General features: G+C 39.7%; 1 protein-coding gene and 1 non-coding gene across 4 annotated transcripts in view; both read right to left on the reverse strand.

Annotated features, from left to right (window-relative positions):
- Positions 1–24,922, reverse strand: part of LOC102392575 (limbic system associated membrane protein) — a 703,099-nt gene that overhangs the window by 445,139 nt on the left and 233,038 nt on the right. The gene's annotated exons all lie outside the window — the stretch shown is intronic.
- TRNAK-UUU lies at positions 14,662–14,734 on the reverse strand. Its single transcript has one exon. It is a non-coding gene; the product is annotated as a tRNA-Lys (tRNA).

Below are 24,922 nucleotides of genomic sequence, written 5' to 3' on the forward strand. Positions count from 1 at the left end.
TGCACTTTGGGGGCTTCCTGTTGTCTACAGGCTAACAGACCCTTAAAATGGCTTCCAATCTAGATCCAGTCACTCCGCATTACTTTTGGAAAAAGGAAAATGTTCCATCAACTAAGGCACATGCCCAGGAGATACAGCAATCAAATGCTGCTTTATTGCACTCATCTAACCAGCTGGAACTGCTAACACACCGTGAACACTGAGACTCCACCAATCTCAAGAGCTTTATCAGACCAAACTGAAGACTCATTCCTGACCAATGAAAAGTAGGGCTTATTTTAATCAAATGTGTAGACACCAATGGACTCATTCCAGGGTCCTAGATTTTCATTCTCAATTAGCATCACCTTGTCTCATTGGAAAAGACTCTGATGCTGGGAGGGATTGGGGGCAGGAGGAGAAGGAGACGACAGAGGATGAGATGGCTGGATGGCATCACTGACTCGATGGACGTGAGTTTGAGTGAACTCCGGGAGTTGGTGATGGACAGGGAGGCCTGGCGTGCTGCAATTCATGGGGTCACAAAGAGTCGGACACGACTGAGCGACTGAACTGAACTGAACTGTCTCTTTGTATGCTCAGTTGTTCAGTTGTGTCTGGCTCTTTGAGACCCCATGAACTGTAGCCCACCAGGCTCCTATATCCATGGGATTCTCTAGGCAAGAATACTGGAGTGGGTTGCCATTTCCTTCCCCAGGGGATCTTCCCAATGCAGGAATCAAACCCAGGTCTCTTGCACTGCAGGCAGATTCTTTACTTTCTGAGCCACCAAGGAAGTCCCCTCAATTAGCATAAACACCATGAATTCTCATCTTCTGTTATTTATAAACATTTTATATTTCCCTTCAGTGAACTTCTCAGTGATTCTCTTCACTGGTGTTGGCTAGCAAATCAAACTCACCTCCTCCCCTGAGGCCTTTGATTATTCCCTGTCTCAGAAGGTAAAGAATCTGCCTGCAATTCGGAAGCCCCAGGTTCTATCCCTGGGTCAGGAAGATCCCCTGGAGAAGGGAATGGCAACCCACTCCAGTATTCTTGCCTTGAGAACTCCATGGCCAGAGGAGTCTGGTAGTCCATGGGGTTGTAAAGAGTTGGACACGACTGAGTGACTAACACTTTCAACATTAATATGTGGAATTATGTGTTGGCCCTGGCCTCCATCTCTATATTATTGTACATATCACTTCAGCCAAGACTACCCTGGTCCCACCCATCCACATCCTTTTCTTGACCCATTTCTACCCATACTGAATAGTTCCAATGACTAGTTCCAATGACTCCTGCTCCAGGATAGCCTTTCCTACACCCAAATAAACTCCCTAATGTGCTGCTACTTTGGCTTCCTGCCCTGGAAGTCCTCATCTCTTTGCAAGTTAAGCATCCAAGCCCCAGTCACTGTTTGCAAACATCACTAAAGTTACCTGAGGAGAAATATAGAAGTGTGTTTTTTGTGAAGTATACAAACACAATTGATTTTTGTATTCAACCATTTTTATATTTTATAGTTCTCGTAGTATATAAATCCTCTTATTTTATGTAGACAATCATATTTTCTTCAAATAATAAAAGCTTTATTTCTCTTTCCAATCTTCATGCCTTTTATTCTCTTTTTTGCCTTCCTGTACAAATTATGAGGCTTTTAATGTGAAATTGGGTTATGAGGAATCTTCATCTCATTACTGGCTTTCAAGGCAATGCTTCACCATTATACAGTTTCCTATATTTTTAGTGATTTCCTTTATGAGGTTAAAAAGTTCCTTTTAATTCTAATTTACAAAATGTATTATGAATGTATATAAAATCGATCAATTTTTTCTCAATTATTTTTATATAAATGCCTCTTTAAATTCTACTCTTTTTAGAAGCATGTATACTTTTATTTGTTTTTCCCCATACATATAGTTTTCCATTTTTTTTCATACATGTGGGATTATTTAAGGCAGTAAGCTTCAAACTGAGCTGTCTTTGGCATCCACTGAGGCTTCAGTGTATGTATATGTTCTAATGTGTTTCAGGGAAGGGGACTTTAATTTTGGAGAACTAATAAGAGTTTAGTTGGAGTCCAAAGGAAAGAAAATGGGATCAATGAACTGGTATTTAGTTCTTAGTCTAGAGTCTCAAACTGAACAGATAGATCTGGGGATTTTACTTTTGACTACTCACTTAACAGGAAATTATTTAGAAATAAATACTATGTATCTAGCTTCAGTGTCCCATGTTTTATGTGATGATGTTGATGGTGATCATTATCATCTGTAAACATAAATACATGGTTTACATCAGTAGTACAGAAAACTTCTAATAGTGAATGACTGAATGAAAAATCCAAGATGGATGATCAAAAAGCAATAATCAAGCTTATATTAAGCTAGACTGACTTTAAACTCTGCCAACCCCAAAACATGGGGAAGCCAAGGGCTCTTAGGGTACTTAAAATAAATACTGAGAATCCGAGAAGAGGATAATGTGGGCTGATTCATTATTCACAGATTAAATATGGTAGTGGGCAGTGATGTGCTGACTTTATGTGTATGTGATTGATTTCTTATTAGATGTTCCAGATTTGAGTCCTGGATTTACAAGAACTAGTCACTTTAGAAACAATGACAAGTAATTTGGGGTCTGAATTTATCTAATTTATCTTGAAGGAAGAGGTCCATCTCTCTCTTTGTTTAATGAGGATTCTCCCATCCATCAGCCCTTATTTTCAGACATAAACAAAATGTGCAGATAAGGGTAGAGAGACCACAGCAGGAGACCTTGGTGTTACATGTTAAAGTTTTTGTCAGTATTCTGATTGTGCTTCCTCACATGTAATAGAAGACAGAAGTCAAGTTACAATTGGATTCTGTGATAAAGACTATGAAAAAGAATGCCAAAGAAGCAGACTTTTACCCAATCCAGTGACGCAGGATTTTATTGCTTGACACAGTTTGTTGAGCAGCCATGAGGCAATTCACAGTCTAGTACTTCTGAGAAATAATGAACCGTGTGTGCTGTGATATCAAATAAATGGAAGTTGGAATTGAAAGAACGCTTATGATCAGTCAATCGGAAAGATGCACAAAGTTCAGTTTTAGGTGCAAAATGATTCAGGAGTGATGACAAAGTTACCTTTGAGCAAATTTTAAAGATGTGAAAGATGAAGGTTTTCTTTCCATTTATGGTAATACCATAATATTTCCTGATAAACATCAGAACAGAAGGAAAAGCCAATTTTAAACAGCATAGAGGAGGAAGTAATTGAGAAACTAATCCATCCAGACTGACAGTTTTTTAAGCATATTCACTATGCAATTTCACTTTTACCATTTACCCTATTAAGGCAGAGATTTAATTTAGAGAATTTTGTTTAGAGACAAAATAAAACTTCAAAGAAACTACAGAAGTAAAATTAACTTCAAAGACACCCTTCTGAGTTGATTAGATACAACAAATGTTTACTTAAGCATTTAATAACCATCTAACTAATGTTTAAAGCTTATAAAAGTCATGCAAACAGGCTTTGGAGTTGCAAGTTTCTGTAAGTGCTAGTTCCATGTAGCACTCTTCCCTTTTCATCAGTTGGATGGGTGCAACTGCAGGCAGATACACTGGGGAGGAGCACTTTGCAGAGAACCTGACTAATTTGTTCCTTTAAGCACCAAATACTGTTGCTTTCATGAGCAAATAATGAACCTGTGTGAAAATGTAAAGATTTCAAGTCTCATCAGTAAGCCAGGAGTACTATGAGAATTGTCAGTGTATCACTTTGCAATTTGTACATTTTAAACCGTGTACCTTGGGGTACACAGTTTAAACCATGCCACCTTGGGGCTTCCCAGGCGACATAGTGGTAAAGAAGCTGCTGGCCAATATAGGAGATGTGGGTTCCAGTGTTCTTGCTTGGAGAATCCCATGGACAGAGGAGCCTGGCGGGCTACAGTCCATGGGGTTGCAAAGAGTCAGACATGACTGAGCACACACAAACACACAAACTATATTCACAGATTCTGAAGGTTCACTGTCTTTTGCCAATTCTCTTTTTAGAGGAACTATGGGACATTAATTTTAAAGCACAGAACCTTCATGCTGAAAAAGGACAATGTTAAAATTACTGATAGATCTAAGACTGTAAATTTTAAACATGAACCTATTACTAAACTCTTAATAGAATCAGTGGCAAATTATTATTCTGAACAGCCAAATGTACTGTTATAAAAAAGGTAAAAAATAAAGCAACAAACCCTCAAGTAAATAATTCTGAGAGGTTGTTGTTCAGTCGCTCAGTCATGTCGGATTCTTTGTGACCCCATGAACTATGGCACACCAGGCTTCCCTGTCCTTCACTGTCTCCTGGGGTTTGCTCAAACTCATGTCCATTGAGTCAGTGATGCCATCCAACCATCTCATCCTCTGCTCCCTCCTTCTCCTTTTGCCCTCAATCTTTCCAAGCATCAGGGGCTTTTCCAATTCTGAGGGGTGACCCTCATCAGTTGTGGGATGTTCTCCAAGATCTATTCTCCCTTTCATTGGCAATGGAATATAAGCTGGTCCCTGGCCACTCAAGGAAGTCTCTGCTCCCTAGTCTTCCTTACAGTCAGTGCAACCATGAGACTAAATTCTGGTTAAGGCAATGTGAGTGAAGGTGATACATGCAACTTCCAAGTTTGCACTTTAAATTATTGATCATGCACTGCTTTGCACCTTGCCAAGAGCCTACTGTTGCAAGAAGGTGAGAAAAGGAAATGTTTCCTGGGCCAGACACAGAAGCCATTTATTAAACATGCAAAACCACCCTCATCAAGATGGCCTGCTTCTGAGCTGTTACCCAAGAGAGGAATGACTTTCTTTTACATTTCCGCCACTGTCTTTTGTTTGTTTGCTTGTTGATCTTTTTCCCTAGTACATTTGCTACAGATTCTTAGCCTAAACCCTAACCAATTCAGGTACCAACCAACTAGAGAGGTGAGTTTAATTTGAGGACACTTTGAGCTGACTTTGAGGGAGATACAGGTGTAGATTGTCCAGTATGGATGTGCAATGATACATCAGTCAGGAGAAACCATGGTAGGTGGGGACAACTGAATGGATTAAAGCAAAAATAATTCACTATGAAAGTGATAAATAGCAACTGAGATGTCCTTCAGTTGGTGAAAGGACAATTAACTAGAGTACATCTAGACAATGGAATATCATTTGACATTAATGGGAAATGAGCTATGAAGTCATGAAAAGACATGGAATAACCTTAAATGTGCATTACTAAGTGAAAGAAACCAATGTGAAAAGGCTATATACTATATGAATCCAACTATATAATAATCTGGAAAAATAAGAAGCCTCCAACTTTAAGGTACTCATGGCAGAAAGCAAAGAAGAACTGAAGAGCCTCTTGATGAAAGTGAAAGAGAAGAGTGAAAAAGTTGGCTTAAAACTCAACATTCAGAAAACTAAGATCAAGGCATCTGGTCCCATCACTTCATGGCAAATAGATGGGGAGACAGTGGAAATACTAACAGACTTTATTTTCTTGGGATCCAAAATCAAATGGTGACTGCAGCCATGAAATTAAAAGACACTTCTTGCTCCTTGGAAGAAAAGTTATGACCAACCTAGACAGCATGTTAAAAAGTAGACATCACTTTGCCAACAAAGGTCCATCTAGTCAAAGCTATGGTTTTTCCAGTGGTCATGTATGGATGCAAGAGTTGGACTATAAAGGAAGCTGAGCGCCAAAGAATTGATGCTTTTGAACTGTGGTGTTGGAGAAGACTCTCAAGAGTCCTTTGGACTGCAAGGAGATCCAATCAGTCCATGCTAAAGGAAATCAGTCCTGAATATTCATTGGAAGGACTGATGCTAAAGCTGACACTCCAGTACTTTGGCCACCTGATGCAAAAAACTGACTCATTTGAAAAAACCCTGATGCTGGGAAGGATTGAAGGCAGGAGGAGAAGGGGATGACAGAGGATGAGATGTTGGATGGCATCACCGACACAATGGACATGAGTTCTAGTAAATTCTGAGAGTTGGCGATGGACAGGGAGGCCTGGCATGCTGCAGTCCATGGGGTCACAAAGAGTCAGACACGACTAAGCAACTGAACTGAACTGAAGGCAGCGAAAATAGTTTGTATACTATAATGATGGATACATGTCATTACACATTTGTCTAAACTAATAGAAAGTATACCAAGAATGAACCTTAAGGTAAACTATGGACTTTGGGTGATTATGTATCAAGGTAGGCTCAACAACTGTAACAAAAGTGCCACTCTAGTAGAGGATGTTGATAATGGGGAAGCCATTCATGTGTGGGGACAAGAGGTACTTGGGAAATCTCTGTGCCTCTCAATTTTGCTGTCAACTTAAAACTGTTCTAGGAAAGTCTTGAAAAGCTCCAATGTTAGAGTCAGTGATCTTTATATGTAAAATCCACCTCAATAAATCTGTTTATAAAAACAAAAAGTGTAAAAGAAAGAAAATGGTGAATAACAAGATTCATATATGGAAGAATCACAATCATTTAGCATTGCAGATAATCCAAGAGGTCATGCAGTCTATTTGCCTTCTCTATAACTGAATACATCCTACAAAATGTGAAGTACGTTTTCAGGCACTCGCTTCTGCTACAGGAAAGTCACTGTCTCACAAAGGTGTGCATCACTTTTTATAGAGATCAAACATGAGTGGTTTCTTCCTTAGATGGATCTGAAATCCAACTAACCCTAGTCTCCCGTCAGTGGTTTAAGTGTTATTCTTGCAAGTGACAAAAAAAAAAAAGTTTACTCCTCCTATTACGTAACATTCCTTTAACTCTTAGTTTGTCCTGTTTTCCTTTAGTGTTTCTGTTTTCAAATGAACTCCCTCAGGGTTTTTAATTTGGCTCTTACCTCTCATGACATCCAGGCCCACTGCCATCTGGGTCACCCTGTAATGAGTCTTCTTCAGTTTGTTGATGTTCCTTATATGTGCCCAGAATTGAATGTGCTACTCTAGGTATGCCCTGATGAGGACAGGGATGAAAAGCGACATTCACTGCCCTTGTTTTGGGCACTGTACATCTTGTAATAGGGCACATGATCAAATTATCTTTTTCTTATTTTTTTTTTTCTGATAGCCCTGCTTTATTATCTGAAACCAATTACTCTTCCATCTTTTCTGAGATGGCATGAACGTGGGAGAATCTAGAAGCAGGGAAACAGAAAAGATTTGTGTAATAATCTAATGATGAGATGATATACTAGAGACACGAGGCATTGTTTAGAGAAAAAATAATAGGCATAATAACGAATTAGCTGTGAATAGTAAAAAAAAAAAAAAGGAGGGAGGAGGCAACCACACTGAAATAACTACTAGTTTAAAGCAAGAGATTTAGGAAGGAGGAGTTTGGGAAGGAGCTATTAGAAAGAAGTGAAGAAAGGGCTTCATTGATGGCTCAGTGGTAAACAATTCACCTGTCAATGCAGGAAACGTGGGTTCAAGCCCTGATTCAGGAAGACCCCACATGTCATAGTGGAACAACTAAGCCTGTGCACCACAACTATTGAGCCTGTGCTCTAGAGCCCGGCAGCCGCAACTACTGAAGCTTGCCCCTTAGAGCCCATTTGTAGAAAAAGAAACCGTTGCAGTGAGAAGCCTGGGCACCGCAACTAGAAAGTAGCCCCCACTTGCTGCAACTAGAGAAAAGCTTGCACAACAATGAAAACCCAGCCCAGACAAAAATAAGTAAATAAATTTTAAAAATCAATTTAAAAAGGAAAGAGGTGAAGAAGATTCTTTCAGTTCTGCTGAACAGTTCACAGCTAGCTTTGCTTTTCATGATGGAGAAAGGAGGAAAATAAGCTACTTTGGAAATAGATCTTGTTCGGATGCAAAATGGGACAGGGAGAGGAACGCTTGCTCTTATGTACAACAGCACATGGAACCATGACGGGAGAAGAACAGATGGTTTGGTGGTTAAGATAAGCACTTAAAGTGAGGCTGTTCTTATCCTAAACTTATTCCAAACACCCAAGTTTCTTGAATCCGCAATATGACATTGGAAATATCACAATCAGGAAGCTTTCCGACGAGATTTCTGGCACTTCCTGAGGCAGTTGTATTCTCCAAGGACTGTTTTAATTAAGGCTCAGGAGATGAGTTCTCACTGCTGGTGGCTGTTGTGGTTTGAGCCCACACCTTCACCAAACAGATAAATTCATGCAGGTAATTGTGCCAAAACCCTTTACAATCAAGTCCCCGAGATTTATGGCTGTTTTTATCACCAAGCCTGTAAAGCTCCAGGAATTGTGCTTGAAAAAGCAAGGGCTTATCCTCCATGAAGTAAAGAAACTAAAGAAAGCATTTATGTTACAGAAGACTGACTAGTAAGTAGTACACAATAAAGTACTTTTAGCTTCAATGCCAGCTCTTTTAATAATGGATGACTTTGGGCAAGTTATTTGATCTTCTGAACTCTAGTTTTATGATTTGTTCATAAATGCATGCATTCTTGCACTCATTACTTCCAAATTAATTAAGTGCCTACTATGTTCTGCACAGATACTTACATAGTCTCTGCTCCAAGGAGTTTATATCTAGTGGGAAGAAGCCCAGTGGATTTCAGTTTTCTAGTCATTTGCTTTAAAATGATACCACATACAAAGCACTATGCTAAACATTTTATACAGTATTTGCTTATTTTGCACAAAAATTTTATGAGGATATTTGTATCTCCAATTACAAATGGGGCAACTGAGAATTAAAAAGTTTAAGTAATTCATCCAGTTAATGATTTAAATCAAGTATTTCTAATCCTGGTGCTTTTGTTCCCAACCTCCATATCACACTACTCATATCTGCCCATGTGCTGCTATGGGGATGAGAGAGGACCATGGGAAACCCTAAAGGGTTTCCACCACAGGCCATAACCCAAAGGATAGTAAAATATTTAGTTCATAGGTTTGGAAGAGGCTTTTATTTCCACAGAGGTTCAGGTGAAAGGACAGCACAATTTTAAAATGGACACAAAGCAGTTCAAGTCTTAAAATCAATCAGCATGTGAAGACGCTACCGAACAATCTGCCGATGCAAGAAAGAATAGTGGATGTGGAACCTTTGGTCATGGTGCTCAGGAGTGGGAGGCAAGTGTGGGGATTTGGGGAGGGGATAGAGGAGAAGAGTGGGATCCATCCTTCCATATAGTCACCTTCCAAGAGCAAGAGGGCCATGAGATGGTGGAAAAAGCAGACTTATAGACTAGATTTAAAACTAATGCACTAGCCCCAAGCAGTGCATTAGTTTTAAATCTAGTCTATAAGTCTGCTTTTTCCACCATCTCATGGCCCTCTTGCTCTTGGAAGGTGACTATATGGAAGGATGGATCCCACTCTTCTAGTGCACTGGGACGACCCACAGGGATGGTATGGGGAGGGAGGAGGGTCCAGGGTGGGGAACACATGTATACCTGTGGCAGATTCATTTTGATATTTGGCAAAACTAATACAATTATGTAAAGTTTAAAAATAAAATAAAATTAAAAAAAAAAAAAAACAAAAAATAAAACTAATGCAGACTAATGATGCAATCCATCCCAGGAGGAAATAACACGGACCACAGTCAACATATTACCTATGGAATGCAATGGATCTTAAAAGGGTTTATCTGATGAACTTTGTTTTAGAAAGTATAAAAAGAGTGGGTTTCTCCTAGTTATTTGTCACCAGAACATACTCACAGTTTCACTAATTTAAAATGCTTCTTGCCACCACTGCATCTCCCTTATTCCACTGTGTTCCCCACCTGCCAACAGTTTGACACAGATTTGATGAATTTGCTTCCCAATTTTACAGCACTGAGGTCTTCTCTGTACCCAGCAGTACTGCGTGGAGTTCACTGATAATCTCCCACGACCAGGTGCTTCTCTTTTAAATGGGCTGCCTCTCTCCCCGTTCTGCTTTCATTTTTAGTACCGTGTAATCAGTCTTCAGCTTTTTAACTTGACTCTGAGTGGGCTCAAATTTTTTATTGGTAACAGCTTATGCTTCTGCCCTTGAGCCCTAGTAGCAAAAGAACTACATACATTTTAATAAAGTATCTTGCCATTCTGCCCTGTCATTTGCATACCTGTCTGTGTGCATGGTATGCACATATATGTGCAAACAAATACATATTGTGTGTAATACACACACACACACACACGATTGTTCCAAAAGGAACAAAGAACCAGAGGAGGAGGTGCAATGACAAGAGATGAAAGAAATTGAGGTTGGAACAGAAGCTAAATATGGGAAAATGTATAATAGAGGATAATTTGTCAGTCACTAAAAAAGAGAGTACTGTGACTTAGGGACATTTTGTGCTACCAAGCATTGGAAGAGGTGGACAGTTCAAGATGCCAGTTTCTTATTCCTATCATTTCTCAGAATTTGTTGTGATATGGAGCAGCGATTATGGGTTCGCAGGCACCATAACTTTAGGAGTTTTCAGGATTTCTATTTCTCAAACTGGAACTGAGGAATGAGATAAGGGATGTGGGGCCCACATAGCTCCTACCAGAATCAAGCACCAGGGATTGGAAACAATTCTGACACGAGCAGGATGACCAGCCATTCTGTAGTCAAAAGAGTATTCAGTGGGATGCAGAAAGCATGGTTCCAGCCCTGACCCTGAGACAAAGAAATGGGAAAATGACAAAAATAATCGAAACATTTTTTTCTAATACTGAAATTACCAGTTTACACACACACACACACACACACACACACACTTCATTTCATTTTAAGGTACTATCCTATAGAAAAAACGCAGTTCAGTTCAGTCGCTCAGTCGTGTCCAACTCTTTGCGACCCATGAACCGCATCCCATTTCATAAACAAGAAAATAGAGACTCATCAAGTTAAATAACTGGTCCGAGTTAACAAATCTGATAAACTAACAGAGGCAGGCTTCGTACTAAGAACCTCAGGATTTCTGATTGTAGCCCTTTCCCTTCTCACCTCCTAACAACCAGGGAGGTCACACAGCCATGCCAGCTGTCTTGAGCCTCCAGGGATTTGCTGGTAAAATTAGATAACTCATCTAGATCAGTAGTTTCCAAATGTGCATACATATGGGCACATACATGTGTGCCTATATGCTTGAGAGAGGCAGAGCCTTTCTGAACACAAAACCTTACAGAGTTTGCTAGATGTTACAGACACTGGCAGAGCCGTGCTGATTAAAGACTGGTGTCTCACTATCTCCGTCCTCACTGTGACCCTCAAGAGATGCCAAGGAATACACAAGTTTTTAGAGAATAGCTTGAAAACCTCTGTGTAACATTCTTTGAACAAGTGTGTGTGTGTGTGTGTGTGTGTGCGTGCATGCGTGCGTGTGGTCAGAGGGGTGGTGGTAAACCCAATGACATGGTCTTTTTCTATTGTTCATCTTCGAAAGACTTTTTGGTCACAGTTTCAGAGTGTGGGAATTCATATGAAAGATACTTATTAAGCATCTATTAAGAGCAGAGCCTTAAAAGCCAGTTTCACCTCCGTACTTGAAATTGGCTGCTGCTTCTCTTCCCAGAAGACAGTCCCATAAAGATGAGGTTGTGCAAATTCACTGCTCTGGGTTCTAGCTCCAGCTCCAACGCTAAGCTCCATGATTTCTGGAATGTCACCACTCTCTGAATGTGGCTCCTCATTTATAAAATGAGGGTGATCTCTAGGACCTCTTGCAGCTTTAACATTCTATGATATTATGCCAATTTTATGACTTCAAAAAAACAATTAGATACTTTTTTTATTTCCACAGCACTACATCCTATGGGCTGACAGTTGCCTGCCATGGATGAAATTACTTTTTAATAACTACGTATTTGGTGCTCATTTTAAATTTTTAAAGTATCCCCTTCAGGGCATAAACACATTTCTATATCTAGCTATTTAACTGTGAGGGAGGAAAAGGCTTAAACTCGTAATTTTGCATTCTAATTTTGTAGGTTGGACTTTCAGTCTGGGTGTGAAGTCTGGGCAGTAAGAGCTACATTTGAGAGCTGTGCTCCTTGAGCAGAGCACAAAGGGGCCTGGGGACAAGAAGAAGAAGAAAAGTGATGTGCCCCACTTATAGAAACTAGGGGTGGGCTCTGAGAAGGAATTTAACATCGTCCTTACCTCGGCTCTTTCTTCTCATGTTTCACCATCTCACCCATTTTCTAAACAGATCTCTGTAATTTTTCCACACAAAAAAATCCTCTTTTAAAAAATATAAGAATTACACAAAGGGTAAAGTATTCTTTAGTATAATAGACACAATGCATGCAAACTAAAGGAACTATTAACCTAGATTCATTTTATTTATTTTTTTTTTAATTTTATTTTATTTTTAAACCTCAAACACTGTATTAGTTTTGCCAAACATCAAAACGAATCCACCACCAACAGGATAACAAATACTGGAGAGGCTGACAGTAAAAGATACTCACATAATTTGGTCACATTGTAAAATGTACAAATATTTGGATAAGGAATTGAGATTCCAAAATCAGAACGACATTCCTGACAATACTAGCCAAGAAAGTCTCATCACCAAATATTTATTAAGCACTTGCTTTATACCAAAACTATTTAAATTGGTTAAAAAACAATTGAAATTTATCTATAGTAATCAAAAATTAGAACCAATATAAACATCCAAGTATAGGAGATTGATCTAGTATGGCTTATTAATTCATTTGAATATTATAAAGCCACTGAATCTTAAAATACATAAGCTGCTTAACATTAAAATATGGTGGTGGTTTAGTCACTAAGTCATGTCTGACTCTTGCAACCCCATGGACTGTAGCCCACCAGGCTGCTCTGTCCATAGGATTTCCCAGGCAAGAGTACTGGAGTGGGTTGCCACTTCCTTCTCCAGGGGATCTTCCCAATCCAGGGATCAAACCCACTTCTGCTGCATTGCAGGCAGATTCTTTACCGACTGAGCCACCAGGGAAGCCGTATGTTTAGGCTATCATGTTAAATAGAAAAGCAAATCAGAAAATGGTTTGTATATTAATATCTCAAACTATGTAAAATATCATTCATATGGTCAGCAATTTGAAAGAAATATGAAAAAGTGAAATGAGTTTTTATTAAAGTGATGATATTGTGTGTGATCCTTTTGAAGATGGTGTTAAATGACGATATTAGAGTACCTTTGTCCAGCAACAAAAAGGGGCTGCATTCCCTAATGACACCTTGTGTGAATGTGATAGCGTTTAGCTACAGGAGAGACTTCTTAAGGTTCATGGTGATTCCAGTTCCACAATGTGGCCGCCTGAGGTCTGACCATTCATGCCGCCAACTACATAGAAGATTATATAACCTTTTGCAAACTTTCACAGCTCTAATTCTTTCTCGAGGGGAATACTGGAAAGTGGCTCCTTTGCAGATTTCATAAATTTTCATTTTCCAACTCCCCCCCTCAGTCTCTTCTAATGAATTTTCTTAAAAAAAAAAAAAAAATCCTTCTGGAAGTTTCATGCCGTAGTACTACCTGTGGGTATGATTCCCCATGTGAGGATGTCAAATTTAATTAGATTTTGCTCTCTGTTACTTAATGACTCAACTAGGCTCACAAGTCCAAGATCATAACCTCCCTACTAGGCGTCCAAGTTAGCTATTTCAAGGAACCACTATTTGTGGTACCCAACCATAATTATTTTAAACCATGCCCAGAAAATAATAAAACTAGTAAAACTCGCTTAATTATATTATATTCTTCTTCTGTGGATAATCAAGCATTTCACAAGATTTCTTCACTCCGTCTCACATATAACACAGGCAAGAAACTTCTAAGGGCTTCTTTAACAAAAAAAGACTCATCCTCAATTACCTCCTTTTCCTATAAGAAATTTTCAGTGCACTGAGCAGATTCCAGTGATATCTGACAAAAGCATAAGGAATCCAGAACTAGATAAAATAAATATTTTTTTCTTAAGGCAAACAAAGAGGATATATTTTTCTGGGTGCAAAAATGTTCTGTTCTTCTGAAAACCTTTGGAGCCTGTTCATTTTCTAGGTCTTCATTGATCACTTTGGTCTATAAAGTGCCAATAAACATGTAACGAGTAAACAACATATAATAAAAATGTTGAGATCTGAGGAAAAGCCTTATCAACTCTACGGAAGTCAAAAGGCACACAGGAAAAGGCAGCCTCATATCCTTCCTGAGGGTCTCACGCCATCAGCCCATCTGGCCTGAAGCAACACTGATCAGATAATGATGCTCTGTGCGAGTGCTGCCAGCCCTAGAATGAACTTCTGAGTGATTCCCTGTCTTTTTTTGTTCGCCATTGTCATTCAGCACCTGGGACAGCATATCTTTCCTATAGTAAGTGCTTAGTATCAATCCATACTTGTTAAATAAATGAATCTACACTGCTTTTGATTTACTGATCAGGAACAAATTTTCCCCGCTGTAACTGAAACTGTGCAATAAATGGACTTTGATAGTAATTTGAACAAAGAAAGTGAAAGTCGCTCAGTCATGTCCAACTCTTTGCAACCCCATGGACTATACAGTCCATGGAATTCTCCAGGCCAGAACACTGCAGTAGGTAACCGTTCTCTTCTCCCAAGGATCTTCCTGACCCAGGGATCGAACCGGGGTCTCCTGCATTACAGAAGATTCTTTACCAGCTGAGTTAGCAGGAAAGCCCCAAATGAGACCTTGTCACCTGAACAGGGACTTGAACCCTAGGCACTCAGATTAAAAATCTGATGCTCTACCAAATGAGCTATCCAGGCTCCCTAAGCCAGCTGTAAAGAGTATTTTGGGGAAATTTGTGATACAAATGACACCTCTGCAGCTGCTCTTGCATTGCTCTTCACAAAAGTAGAACTCTTTCATCTTTCTGGCCTCACTTTAACCACTTCTTGGGCTTCCCTGGTGGCTCAGAGGTTAAAGCGTCTGCCTGTAATGCCGGAGACCTGGGCTCAATCCCTGGGTTGGGAAGATCCCCTGGAGAAGGAAATGGCAACCCACTCCAATGTTCTTGCCTGGAGAATCCCATGGACGGAGGAGCCTGGTGGGCTACAGTCCACAGGGTCACAAAGAGTCGGACACGACTTAGCAACTTCACTCCACTCACTCACTCTGGAGTGGTCTGACCAGATCACCCAATCTAAAGACCTATCCCTCCAGGCATAATTTCACTATAGCATTAATCAGAATATGCATTTATATAGTGCTTTGGGGTAAACAGTTACTTCCCTCTCTTGTCTCCAAGTTGCATGTCCATTTTCTTCATCACCATAAATTAGCACAGTACCAGATTCATATCAGATGCTTAAATGAGTGCATATAACATACATTCAAAGTCCATTTTTACATTGTTTAAATTGTGTCTGAAAATACATTTTTAGACTCAAGTTTGTCTCTTAGAACAGAATTTTCCCTTCTCTTCAACGTCTCCATTTTCCTTTTCATATTAGTCACTCAGTCGTGTCCTACTCTTTGCGATTCTATAGACTGTAGCCCACCAGGCTCCTCTGTCCATGGGATTTTCTAGACAAGAATACTAGAGTGTGTTGCCATTTCCTTCTCTCGGGATCTTTCCGACCCAGGGATCGAAACGGGGTCTCCTGCATTGCAGCCATATCCTTTATCATCTGAGCCACCAGGGAAGGCTTTTCCTCTCCTCTCTCTCCTCTTATTTCTATTATCATTTCACCACCCTCCTTCTTCTTCTAGTCTCTCTTCCCTGCCACCGTATTTATGAATTTTATGAATGACAGCTCACACATGGAAGATATATTCCCACTTACTGTCTATCAGGTAATGAGCAACAAAAATGAGAGATGACTCATATTTTAAAGGGTCATAACTTTCAATCACATAATTTTGCCAAGCATTCCAACAGCTGTGATTTTAAAAGTCATCAAAATTCAGTCATGCTGGTACTGCTTCAAAATAGACTGAAGATAAAGCATTCTACTAACTCATATTAACCATATACAAAGATGTATCTAATTAAACACATGCTATATATTTGTACACAGGGAGCACAAGCTGTTTTTGTTTTGGTTTGTTTGGAAAAACTAGTCCAAGCCAGACATAAAATGCAAAATATAGATGTGCAAGGTAAGTAAACTGTGTTAGTCATTCAGTTGTGTCCAACTTTTTGTGAGCACACGTACTAGGTGGGGCCTGCCAGGCTTCTCTAGCCATAGAATTCTCCAGGCAAGGATACTGGAATGGATTGTCATTCCCTTCCCCAGCAGATCTTCCTGAACCAGGGATCAAACTCAGGTCTCCTGCACAACAGGCAGATTCTTTACCATCTAAGTCACCAGAGAAGACCAAGGTAAGCCAAGTTCAGTTCAGTCATTCAGCTGTGTCCAATTCTTTGCAATCTAATGGACTGCAGCACACCAGGCTACTCTGTCCATCAACAACTTCCTGAGCTTGCTCAAACTCATGTCCATTGAACCGGTGATACCATCCAACCATCTCATTCTCTGTCGTCCCCTTCTCCTCCTGCCTTCAATCATGCCCAGCACCAGGGTCTCTTCCAATGAGTCAGTTCTTTGCATCAGTTGGCCAAAGTATTGGAGGCACAGCTTCAACATCAGTCCTTCCAATGAATATTCAGGATTGATTTCCTTTTTTTTTTTTTTTATTTTATTTTATTTTTAAAATTTACATAATTGTATTAGTTTTGCCAAATATCAAAATGAATCTGCCACAGGTATACATGTGTTCCCCATCCTGAATCCTCCTCCCTCCTCCCTCCCCATACCATCCCTCTTAGGATTGATCTCCTTGCAGTCCAAGAGACTCTCAAGAGTCTTCTCCAACCCTACAGTTCTAAAGCACCAATTCTTTGGTGCTCAGCTTTCCATATAGTCCAAATCTCACATCCACACATGACTACTGGAAAAAACCATAGCGTTGACTAGACAGACCTTTGTGGGCAATGTAATGTCTCTGATTTTTAATATGCTGTCTAGGTTGGTCATAGCTCTTCTTCCAAGGAGCAACGGTCTTTTAATTTCATGGTTTCTGTCACCATCTGCAGTGATTTTGGAGCCCAAGAAAATAAAGTCTGTTACTGTTTTCATGTTGCCTGATCTATTTGCCATAATGTGATGGGACCAGATGCCATGATCTTAGTTTTCTGAATGCTGAGTTTTAAGCTAACTTTTTGACTCTCCTCTTTCACTTTCATCAAGAGACTCTTTAGTTGCTCTTTGCTTTTTGCCATAAAGTTGGTGTCATCTGCATATTTGAAGTTATTGATATTTCTGCTGGTAATCTTGATTCCAGCTTGAGCTTCATCCAGCCCAGGATTTTGCATGATGCACTCTGCATTTAAGTTAAATAAGCAAGGTGACATTATAAAGCCTTGAGGTACTCCTTTCCCAATTTGGAACCAGTTCATTGTTCCATGTCCAGTTCTAAGTCTTGCTTCTTGACCTGCATACAGATTTCTCAGGAGGCAGGTCAGTGGTCTGGTATTCCCATCTCTTTAAGAATTTTCCACAGTTCCTTGTGATCCACACAGTCAAAGGCTTTGGTGTAGTCAATCCAGCAGAAGTTTTTCTAGAACTTTTTGCTTTTTCTATGATCCAAAGGATGTTGGCAATTTGATCTCTGGTTCTTCTGCCTTTACTAAATCCAGAGTCATCATATGGAAGTTCACAGTTCATGAACCATTGAAGCCTTGCTTGGAGAATTTTGAGGATTACTTTCCTAGTGTATGAGATGAGTGCAATTGTGTGGTAGTTTGAGCACTCTTTGGCATTGCCTTTATTTGGGACTGGAATGAAAACTGATTTTTTCCAGTCCTGTAGCCACTTCTGAGTTTTCCAAATTTGCTGGCATATTGAGTGCAGCACTTTCACAGCATCATCTTTTAGGGTTTGAAATAATTCCACTGAAATTTCATCACTTCCATAGCTTTGTTTGTAGTGATGCTTCCTAAGGCCCACTTGACTTCACATTCCAGGATGTCTGGCTCTAAGAAAGTGATCACATCATTGTGATTATCTGGGTCATGAAGATCTTTTTTGTACAGTTGTTCTGTGTATTCTTGCCACTTCTTAATATCTTTGCTTCTGTTAGGTCCATACCATTTCTGTCCTTTATTGTGCCCATCTTTTCATGAAATGTTCCCTTCAGTTCAGTCGCTCAGTCATGTCCGACTCTTTGCGACCCCATGAATCGCAGCACACCAGGCCTCCCTGTCCATCACCAACTCCCAGAGTTTACCCAAACTCATGTCCATCCATATATGAGTACTGGAAAAACCATAGCCTTGACTAGACAGACCTTGTTGGAAAAGTAATGTCTCTGCTTTTGAATATGCTGTGTAGCTTGGTCATAACTTTCCTTCCAAGGAGTAAGTATCTTTTAATTTCATGGCTGAAATCACCATCTGCAGTGATTTTGGAGCCCAAAAGATAAAGTCTGACACTGTTTCCACTGTTTCCCCATCTATTTCCCATGAAGTGATGGGACCAGATGCCATGATCTTCGTTTTCTGAATGTTGAGCTTTAAGAAAACTTTTTCACTCTCCTCTTTCACTGTCATCAAGAGGCTTTTTATTTCCTCTTCACTTTCTGCCATAAGGGTGGTGTCATCTGTATATCTGAGGTTATTGAGATTTCTCCCAGGAATCTTGATTCCAGCTTGTGGTTCTTCCAGCCCAGTGTTTCTCATGATGTACTCTGCTGCTGCTGCTAAGTCACTTCAGTCGTGTCGACTCTGTGCAACCCCATAGATGGCAGCCCACCAGGCTCCCCCGTCCCTGGGATTCTCCAGGCAAGAACACTGGAGTGGGTTGCCATTTCCTTCTCCAATGCATGAAAGTGAAAAGTGAAAGTGAAGTCACTCAGTCGTGTCCGACTCTTAGTGACCCCATGGACTGCAGCCCACCAGGCTCCTCTGTCCCTGGGATTTTCCAGGCAAGAGTACTGGAGTGGGGTGCCATTGCCTTCTGCATATAAGTTAAACAAGCAGGGTGACAATATGCAGCCTTGACGTACTCCTTGTCCTATTTGGAATCAGTCTGTTGTTCCATGTCCAGTTCTAACTGTTGCTTCCTGATCTGCATATAGGTTTCTCTGGTTTCTCTAATTTTCTTGAAGAGATCTCTTGTCTTTCCCATTCTATTGTTTTTTTCTTTGCACTGATCACTGAGGAAGGCTTTCCTATCTCTCCTTGCTCTTCTTTGGAACTTTGCATTCAGATGGGCATAGTTTTCCTTTTCTCCTTTGCCTTTAGCTTCTCTTCTTTTTTCAGCTATTTGTAAGGCCTCTTCGGACAACAATTTTGCCTTTTTTTTTCTTTTTGGTGATGGTCTTGGTCACTGCCTCCTGTACAATATCATGAACCTCCATCCATAGTTCTTCAGGAACTCTGTCTATCAGATCTAATCCCTTGAATCTATTTGTCACTTTCGCTGCATAATTGTAAGGGATTTGATTTAAGTCATATCTGAATGGTCTAGGGATTTTACCTACTTTCTTCCATTTAAGTCTGAATTTGGCAATAAGGCATTTTTGATTGGAGCCACAGTCAGCTCTTGGTCTTGTTTTTGCTGATTTATAGAGCTTCTCCATCTTCGGCTGCAAAGAATATAATCAATCTGATTTCAGTATTGACCATCTGGTGATGTCCATTTGTAGAGTTGTATGTTGTGTTGTTGGAAGAGGGCGCTTGCTATTCCAGTGCATTCTCTCAACAAAACTCTGTTAGGCTTTGCCCTGCTTCATTTTGTACTCCAAGGCCAAACTTGCCTGTTACTCCAGGTATCTCTTGACTTCCTACTTTTGTAATCCATTTCCCTATAATCAAAAGGACATCTTTTTTGGTGTTAGTTTTATTAAGTCTTGTAGGTCATCATAGAACTGCTCAACTTCAGCTTCTTTGGATTAGTGGTTGGGGCACAGACATGCCTTACTGTGATACTGAATGGTTTGCCTTGGAAACAAACTGAGATCATTCTGTCATTTTTGTGACTGCACCTAAGTATTGCATTTCAGAGTCTTTCATTGACTATGAGGGCTACCCCATTTCTTCTTCAAAGGGATTCTTGCCCGCAGTAGTAGATATAATGGTCATCTGAATTAAATTTGCCCATCCTAGTCTATTTTATTTCACTGTTTCCTAAAGTGTTGATGTTCACTCTTGCCATCTCCTGTTTGACCACTTCCAATTTACCTTGATTCGTGGACCTAACATTCCAGATTCCTATGCAATATTGTTCTTGAAAGCATCCAACACTACTTCCATCACCAGTCACATCCACAACTGGGTGTTATTTTCACTTTGGCTCCATCTCTTTATTTTTCTGCAGTTATTTCTCCACTCTTCTCCAGTAGCACATTGGGCACCTACCAATCTGAGGAGTTCATCTTTCAGTGTCAGATATTTTTGCCTTTACATACTGTTCAGAGAATTTTCATACTGTTCAGTGAGTTTTCATACTCTTCAGAGAGTTCTGACAAAACGTGCTCCACTGGAGAAGGGAATTGCAAACCACTTCTTGCCTTGAGAACCCCATGAACAAGGTAAGCCAAGCCTGCCTTCAAAAGGAAGAAAACATTATTCCTGATGGTTTCTCTAAACTTCATTTGTTTGCTTTTTAAATCCTTTTTAAGTGAGCCATAGTTTTTCCCACACTCATCAAAACTCTTCTTGAAGATGGTGCAAAGTATCAGAGAAGACATCCCTTCATAAAGCCTCCTGTGACAATTGTTCAATTGCTAAACTGTGTCCTATGCTGTGACCCCATAAACTGCAGCACACCAGGCTTCCATGTCCTTCCCTATCTCCCAGAGTTTGCTCAAATTCATGTCCACTGAGCTGGTAATGCCATCCAACCATCTCATTCTCTGTTGCCCCCTTCTTCTTCTGCCCTCAGTCTTTCCCTGCATCAGAGTCTTTTTCAATAGGTCAGCTCTTCATATCAGGGGGCCAAAGTATTGGAGCTTCAGCATCAGCATCAGTCCTTCCAATGAATATTCAGCACTGATTTATTTTAGCGTTGACTGATTTGATCTCCTGGCTCTCTAAGGGTCTCTCAAGTGTCTTTTCCAGCACCACAATTTGAAAGCATCAAATCATTGGTGCTCAGTCTTCTTTATGGTCCAACTCTCACAGCTGGACACGAATACTGGAAAGACCATAGCTTTGACCATACAGACCTGTCAGCAAAGTGATGTCTCTGCTCTTTAGTACTCTGTCTAGGTTGGTCACAAGGAGCAAGCATCTTTTAATTTCATGGCTGCAGTCAACGTCTGCAGTGATTTTGGAGCCCAAGAACATAAAATCTGCCACTTTTTTCACTTTTCCCCCATCTATTTGCCATGGAGTGTTGCGACTGTATGACATGATCTTCATTTTTAGAAGGTTGAGTTTTAAGCTAGCTTTTGCACACTCCTCTTTCACCCTCATCAAGAGACTCTCTCATTCCTCTTCGCTTTCTGCCATTAGAGTGGATTATCTGCATATCTGAGTTTGTTGATATTTTTCCTGACACAGTCTTGATTCCAGCCTGTGATTCATCCAGCCCATCATTTTGCATAAGGTATTCTGCATATAAGTTAAATAAGCGGGTGACAATATACAGCCTTGATGTACTCCCTTCCCAATTTTGAACCAATCCGTTTTTCCATGTCTGGTTCTAACTGTTCTTCTGGACCTACATACAGCTTTCTCAGGAGACAGTTAAGGTGGTATGATATTCCCAGCTCTTTAAGAATTTTCCACATTTTGTTGTGTTCCACACAGTCAAAGGTTTTAGCATAGTCAATGAAGCAGATGTTTTTCTGGAATTCCTTTGCTTTCTCTATGATCCTGTGACAGAATGTGATTATAAATCAATGTTGTCAAGGTTAAACAATATATTAATCATTCTTAAAGGATACATAACTGTGAAAGAGGAAACATACCCAAATGCAGAACCTCACCTTTAGCATCAGTAGAATAGTTATAACTCAATCTCTGCAATTAAGACAGACCGAGCTTTGATTTCAGGCTTCACCTTTATTGATCGTGTCACTTTAGACAAAGCACTGGACTCGCTGAGTCTCACTTTTCTTATATGTAAAATAAAGGTATAATAATGTCTACTAAATATGGTGATTAAATGGGCCTGAAAAATAATGTGTAATACAGTAGTAGGTACATGGAGTAAGTACTCAATTGTTTTTGTTTAATTGCAAAGTCATGTATTACTCTTTCATAACACCATGGACTGTAGCCCACCAGGGTCCTCTGTTTAGGGAATTCTCCAGGCAAGAATACTGAAGTGGGTTGCCATTCCCTCCTTGAGGGGAAGTTCCTAACCCGGGAATAGAACCTGGGTCTTCTGCATTCACAGGCAAGTTTTCTACCACTGAGTCACCAGGGAAGTCCAAGTACTCAATTAAATGATAGTTATTACTACTACTGTGATTCTCATCAGTAGTGCTATGTTATTTCGGTAGTGGCAGTGATTACTTCATTCTTGTCAAATGCTAAAAGAATGTGGCAAAATAAGGGAAGCCAATTCTAAGTGCCATCATGTGGAAAATATATCAAGTAAAGCAAATGTGGGTGCTATAAGAAAACTAGCCTGGATTCTCAAAAGGAGATTAACTTAATCCCCCATTTACTCATGAAGGAAGGTGAGAGCATTAGGGTCAGCAGATAGCCTATTCAGGCTTCACTTTTGGTTCAACTGGTAAAGAATCTGCTTGCAATGTGAAAGACCTAGGCTCAATCCCTGATTCATTTTCTCATCCAGTATTTCCTACTGCTACTGCTGCTGCTAAGTCGCTTCAGTCGTGTCTGACTCTGTGCGACCCCATAGACGGCGGCCCACCAGGCTCCCCCGTCCCTGGGATTCTCCAGGCAAGAACACTGGAGTGGGTTGCCATTTCTTTCTCCAATGCATGAAAGTGAAAAGTGAAAGTGAAGTCACTCAGTCATGTCCGACTCTTTGCGACCCCATGGACTGGAGCCCACCAGGCTCCTCGGTCCATGGGATTTTCCAGGCAAGAGTACTGGAGTGGGGTGCCATTGCCTTTTCCAGTATTTCCTACAGGCTTTTCAAATAAGGACTTGAAGAAGCATTTAGGTAACATCAGCTCTATCATATTACTCTAGGAATCAGTGAATATGTCTGAATTTAAAAAGTTATAAAAATGTTTGACAAATTTAAATCCAAACACATATTTAAATTCAAATAAAAATTTGAATAAATCCCACAATTAATTTTCTCCAGTTTCATTTTCATTATTTGTAAGTTAGCTTTATCATGGAAATTTCACAAACAAAAATATCAAAATTTCTTTTGAAAGTGTTTTCTTTGAAAGTATTTTCTTTATAGTTTTAGTCTACCAAATTAAGACATTTAGAGAAAAATGAACAGAAACATTTGCATTTTTCTCATATCCTCAAATAATAACACATGATCAATTACCTATGTAAAGAAAACAAAAGGAAATCTAGAAGTTACAAAATATTCTAAGAGTAGTCATGAATAAAATCTAAATTCAGATGTTAATACCACAAATAAACTTAGCTGAAAATTCCTGTTTATTTTAGATTTTTATAGGCTAGACATAAATTTGCTATTAATATAGAAAGACTCATTGGAAAAGACTCTGATGCTAGGAGGGACTGGGGGCAGGAGAACGGGATGACAGAGGATGAGATGGTTGGATGGCACCACTGACTCGATGGACGTGAGTCTGAGTGAACTCTGGGAGTTGGTGATGGACAGGGAGGCCTGGCGTGCTGCGATTCATGGGGTTGCAAAGAGTCGGACACGACTGAGCGACTGAACTGAGTTGTACTTGAGAATACCAATAACTACAGGCAATTGCCAATATACAAAGCATGCATTCCAAAATTTCATTTATAATTCAGTCATTTGGAACTTGCAACAGCTTTTCCCATATAAATACTTACAATTTGTGGTTAAGTTCATATGTAAGGCCACATAGGCTACTTTTACATGAAATCATTGTAAAACATTTATATCTACAGAAGGAAACTAATATATACTTTCATTAATAAAACATAAACTAAAATAATACAATGTTAAACTGAGATAAAGTTTATTATTATATATTTATTAAAAACTCTATGCATTGGTGAAAAGAATGGCAAAACTCAAAAGGGAAGAGGTGTGGTATGTTTGGTAGAATTCCCGAAGAAAGCTTAAGAGTATCTTCAAGGACTTAGCTATTTTCGGCCAAATTCTCTTTTTTCCTAAATCATTTCAGATCTTACAAAAGGTACAGGTAGATTTTCAGAACCATATTTAAATATTATCAGTTACTGACTAAAAAAGGTAAATGAAAAGAAGAGAGGGTAAGTGAATTATAAGGAGCTATGGGGGAGGTAAATTTGAAATAAGCAAGCAGAAATGTCTGGAAACAAAGGAGACTGCCTGGGAGGAAATCCGAGCTACATGCAGAGAATGCCAGAGGTGCAGGATTGTGTATAATCCTTTGGTAGCAGATTAAGAAAGTGTTGGAGCAGAAATCCGGCCAACTTGTCCTATGAGCTGACTACAAAATGGCAGGGGTGCTTCTTCATGACATTTTGGTTGCCAGAGAATGTGCACAAGTTGTAAGAAGGTAAACACTTAGCAGGCTCTGCTGTGATGCTCTTATAGAGCCTTTCATGCTTGTGGATGGAACATTTTTCTGTCTTTACCAGGTTAACATGCAAACCTTATGATCTTAGAAACACTCAACATTGATTGGTCTTCTCTAGCCATGTGTTGGGTATTGGGTTTTAGCTTTTAAGCACATTGTGATACTGCTTCTTAATTAGTGGAACAAAAACTAAATGGGTGGTAGAAATAAGGACATTTGATATTACAGTCATACATACTATAGTGTAGTGCTATGCTCTTGCAGCTATTTTCATATATTACAAAATGTGTTTGATTTCTGACTTCCCATCTGACAATAGACCCAGCGAGAAGTCC

This window comes from Bubalus bubalis, chromosome 1 (assembly GCF_019923935.1).
Source record: "Bubalus bubalis isolate 160015118507 breed Murrah chromosome 1, NDDB_SH_1, whole genome shotgun sequence".
Classification (NCBI taxonomy): domain Eukaryota; kingdom Metazoa; phylum Chordata; class Mammalia; order Artiodactyla; family Bovidae; genus Bubalus; species Bubalus bubalis.